This window comes from Aptenodytes forsteri, unplaced genomic scaffold, assembly GCF_000699145.1.
Source record: "Aptenodytes forsteri isolate BGI_AS27 unplaced genomic scaffold, ASM69914v1 Scaffold257, whole genome shotgun sequence".
Lineage (NCBI taxonomy): Eukaryota > Metazoa > Chordata > Aves > Sphenisciformes > Spheniscidae > Aptenodytes > Aptenodytes forsteri.
The window spans coordinates 4,929,635-4,935,209 of NW_008795194.1; positions in this window are offsets into that span (position 1 = coordinate 4,929,635).

Genomic DNA, 5,575 nt, shown 5'->3' on the forward strand with positions numbered 1-5,575 from the left:
CCTACTATAAAGATTGTTTGTCGCGTTGTTGCAGGGGAGGAAAAAAAAACAAACCAGCGGGAAACAAGCCGACAGAGTGACTCCTAAGTGAGTCGGAGCCTACAGCAGGCATATCGCTCCTTTCGGTTCAGCCTGCACTTCCTTAGTGCCGACTTCTTCTCGGGTGAAGGCATCTCAGAAAAAACAACCCCATTGCTACCAGATGTACGAGGTTCCTGTCAGAAATATAGGTGATGGCAAACAAGCACTCACCTTGCATCCCTTAAGGAAGAGAAGTTGTCCAAAGTCTTCCAGCATCTCTGTAAAATTTAGTGAATTAGTACTGAGTGAATTCAGTACACCTGCCCCTTGAATAACACCTGTAGCACACAATTCCGTCCCTTAGGCGTGAGCTGCTGGTTAAACATTACTTGAAATATGTCCAGGACATACTTAACACATTATACCATGTTGAGAGTTACAATGCTGTTAGGATACCTGCTTATTAGAGGGGGTTTTTTTGGCCTCTAAAAGTTTGAAGTAATTGAGCACCACTGATTCACGCTAACTGAGGGCCTGTGGCTTATTATAGGCACAAATTTGTTTGGATTGTGGAAAGTAATTAAATGCATAGGAAGGGGAAAAAAAAGGAAAATGCTATGTAAGGTCTTAAAATGCTTACGGTTCATTTTCAGCTCTTGTCAGATAATGAAAAAAACCTCTTAGAGGACACAGCAGATCAGGGTCAGAAAGGCATTAATTCAGCCAAGAGCCAGATGGTTTCTGCAGGGACATCTATAAGCGAGCTGTGCGGCAGCACCGCTGCGCTGCAGACCACCAGCATCCACGTGCAAGTCCCTGTGCGTGCATATGTAGTGGGACACAGTATTTGCTGAGGGGAAGAAGGTGGCAACGAGGTGGGAGCAATGCTGGGAAAACGCTACTCACAATTTCCCCTTTCAAACAGAAGGGAGAAACACATCAACAGCAGAGTAATTCTGATGAGCTGTAGTGTACGTTGGCCTTATGCTGACTCACAGCCAAAAGTACGGTGTTATCTGCTAATGCATTCCTTGCATTCCTCCCACAGCTGAAATTTGCTCAACTATGATATTCATAGACCAATCCACAAGATTGTTTCCCAGGAGTGGCAGGTATTTGCCTGCAGCGTCCCTGCAAGGACCAGGGGGTGAAAGCGTGTCATTTTACGTGTCTTATTCCTGTTCTCCCTTCCCCTCCTGTGAGAACTGCACCCTCGATCATGTGCTCCGGTCGTGGCAGTAGGAAAACGGCTCCTTTACTTTCTTCCAACTAGGAAGCTGTCAAGAGGGAGGTATCTTCCGCAGTACTGTAGAGTCCTTGCCCTGTCTCAAGCCCCCAGGGCAGCCCAGGTGGCCAGGTCTGGGGCCCAGAAGCTGGGGCACTCCTGGTTGTGGCTAGGGTCCTGTAGCCTTCCTCTGCCACATGTTTTGCAGCCCTGAGACGCTGCCTTGGTCCTCCAGGTTGGTGAGCCAATCTGAATGAGTTTTTAGTGACTGTGGTCCTAAAACCTGCAAAACTCAAGTCCTCCCTAGCATTTTATAAAGCAAGAAGGGACCAGATAGCCAAACCACTCACTTCAGGCACAGAATGACTATGAGGGGCATAAGGGCTTAATCTCCTTTTTGTGTTGTGATGCTGGCCAGTCTCACATGCCAGACAACAACAGTATGGGGATCAGTATGCATGGGGAAAAAAGTAGACATGCATTATTTCCTGAAACAATAGGAAAATGTTATTGAAACATTGCAGAAAACCAGCTAATTCAATATACCACAAAATATGGAATAAACAGTGACATCAAACCAGTGAACTAAAGAAAGCAAAATGAAGATGTTTCATTTAAAAAAAAATACTAAATTTTGAAATTTATGGCTCAAAGTTCTGTAAGAATGCTCATGTAAAGTAGAAGTCATATTCAGTGCTCATTTTTGAGGAAAATCCCTTCAATACAGAGTTACTGGAAATTTTCCATTGACTTACTATGTAATATTTATTGCTTAGGCTACAAATTTTAAGCTCCACACTTTTTTGGAAAGCATGGTTCTCAGTATCTTCTTGCTACTTTCTAAAAATTATTTACTGCCAGGAATCTCAGAATTTTTTTCTTGTTCACAACAGCTCACGCTTACATGCAATTGCTGGAATAGCTAACATTTTTTAAATGACCTTTCAGGACACTGATTTGTTTCCTTTATTATTCAGCAGTCTCATTCTTCTGTTAGCACTTGATGTATACCCATGTGAGTCAGTTCTCATTGTGGGAATGATACAAGGCTTCTGCTTTTGGAGAATTAAGATGTTGATTAAAAAAAAGGTAGTTACTGAAAGGATGGGGATATTTGTTACTCTTAATAACAAGGAAACTTCAATTTGTACATGCTCTGAAAGATTTGTCATTGCTTAAATACATGCATATAGAGCACTAGACGAGAGTATTAAAAATTTAGTTGTGCTTACATGTTTAACACTTCACATTCATTGTCATCAATATGGAAATACAGTATTTCTTTTGTGAGAATTCTTTTGGGACAAGGCTATTTGTACTGAAACAAAATGTTTTTAAATCCCAGTGAAGCAAACCACCTCCTCATTGCGCCCTGTGGATTGCTTTGCAAAATCAGGACTACAGTATCGTCTGTATCCAATTCTCATTTGAAGTGAAGTGTGGGGCTGTCAACTTTGCAGAGCTGGGGCCTAACACCTGTGATCTTGAAAACAGCATGGGCTTACTGTGATGACTTTGACTCGGGCCCCTTATTGCTTAATTGCTTATGGAATTTTTTTAATGTTTGACTTGCATATTTTCTAAGGGTAAAGGATAGGCTTAGTTATATAGCTTGCAAATGTTACCATAATTCTGCTTCACTTTAAAAAGGGCTTGATTCTACCACCAGGTTCTGTCATGTAGATGATTACCAGTGACATTAGGACATTATATCACATAACCAGATGTTCTGAAATGCTATAATTTAAAAGAACCATTCCTCTCCAGCATTTATGCTCACATTGAGTATATATTAGTAAATATGAGTCTGGGATTTTTTTGATTCAAATATAGGAATATGTTTTAATCATGATAACTTTCATGTAGTCATAACATATAGTTAAAATTCAGATCCAGCATTTCATTCTGCAAAAGTTAATGGATGCCATTAAGAGTCCATCGTCACCGGTGCTTTGTGAAGAAATACTAGTTTTCATGAACACATCTAGTTGTCTTGGTTGGCTTACAAAATATGCAAAGGAGAGAATAGATGAAGTACATAATCAAATAATTGTTTCCACATATGATTATGAAAGCCCAATATTTGTTTTGATTCTGCTGTCATCTGTTCTTAGCATTCCTAAAACAATGCTGCCTCTTACTTTTCTTTTGGACATGCACATCTCTTAGTAGGGTCACTAGTAGTAATGAGACCGTACTAAAATGCAGATACATCTCCTTTTAATATAGAAAGAGGGGAGTTTGGCTCAAACTCATGTCTAAGAGGTTATTTACTGCAGTTTTAGAGCCTACAATCCAAATTCCTGATCACTTCTAGAGATACTTTTTCCTGATTTGCAAAGCATATACTTTCCTGCAACATCAGTGCCCTTCTTTTCCTCCCTCCTTCTTACCTGTTACTCGCTTTCCCACTGCAGCACTTTTGTCATTCTGCCTGCTTGACCTTTGCTTTTTCTCTTGTAAACTTTCAGTTAAGAACAGCTTCTGAAGAGCAGCTCTGGTTTCTGCTCTCTGAAGATGTGATTCTTGGGGACACAAGGTGTTCAGCACCACTTGTACTGCTTTCTGAGGAACGCTGCTTATTGCCTGCCACGAGAGATCGCAGGTCTTATGGAGGGAATCCCTAGATCCTAAACCTGCTCTTACAACAAGGAATGAAATGTGTGCCTTGACCCTACAAAGATTTCCATTTTACCACTCGTGAAAGAACTTTACTCTCATATTGTACTTACCGGGTTACCTGGAGCTGTTTTTTTTTTGTTTTGGTTTGGGGTTTTTTTATTAGATAGAATATTAGGTAGGTAAAAGACTAATTTTATTCTATTAAACTATATAATTTCAATAATAGAAACTGTTGATGAAGCAATAAATACCTTTCTAAGATAACACTTGAGTCAGGGTCCTTCGTGGGTACTTCAGTGTCTCAGCCATCTTGAAAGGGCAATCGCTTGGCTCTGCACCTTGCCCCCAGAGCTCTTGAAGCATTTGAAGCCCCGTTTTTTTTCTTTCAGTACCGAAACAACCAAACACTCTCAGCACTCCTTTCTCTTTAGGTTAGATGACTTGTAGTTTTTGTAGCTACTCTTTCGTTTAACTGCTTCATGCAGGCAAAAGAAGAACACAAGAAAAAGAATCCTGCGTACTTCTCCAGTTTTGTTCAAACAGGAATCCACCTTCCTGCTTTATAAAGGCTTCTCATACCCTGCTCAGGGAAACGACTTGCTTTTTCCCCTGCTTCTTCCCTAAATGTTCTTAAGTTACTTATTCCTCTGATCCTTAATACTACTACATTCCTGGCTGTAGGAATGGAATAGCTTGTTTTCTCCTTGACCATATAATTTCTGTTCAGGACTCCTGAGTTGTTTTTCCAGTTTTGCCAATGACTTGCTGCAATACATTGGGCTAATTCCTAATCTTCCTCGCTGTTCAGAGAACCCTTTTGTAGAACAACAGAGAAAACACAGCTTCCTGGGGTGTGTTGGGGGTTTTGAGATCTAGTTTATATTTGATCACAGTGTTTGTGGGGGTTTTTTCTTTTGTGGATGAAACTATATGAATGCAATGCAATTAATAATTTTAGGGTTTTTTTTTTAAATATTTTCTGGTAATGTTCATTTTTAAAACTATCAACTGAATTTAATAAAACTTTCTCAAGGTTGGAAAATGCCACAAGTTGGGTTTTTTTTTTTTCTTTGTCTAGGTTCTTAAATCAACTTATTTATTCTTTACTGAACATTATAGTACTTCTGTTTTGTCACATCATGTAACATACCTTTAACACTACTTTCATTGCAACAAGTATTACAGGCTTAAATCCTCAGTGCTCAACAAAAAAATCCCAATATAGTGAGTAGGGGACATTCATGATTTGACAGACTAAGTCTGGTTAATCTCGTGCAGCAGTTTAAGACTTAGCCACCAAGATTTAAGCTGTCTTCCCTTCTCTTCTGTCCAAGACTATGATCCCACAGAAGAGTGAGAGAAAGGGAGCATCAGCCCATGACTATGATTGCATACGCTATGCAGCATTTTAACTCAAAACTGCTTTGGTTTAAACTAAGATACCAGTCTCTGCTCTCAAGCACTTGAAGTGTTTACAAAATGAGTACAAACCTGTTCTCAAACTTTTCCAAAGGCCAGTAGTGCTATCGTAAAATTGTGTATCATACCCAATGTAAATATTCTGCACTGCAGAGATAATAGCTATTTTTACTTAAAAAGTCATAAAAGTCAACTCTCTCATTTACTTTGCAATACTAAGAAGAATAATCAGTAAATCAAGAAATCCCTAATCAAGACAAGCACAGGGATAGGTAGGATATGTTAAGT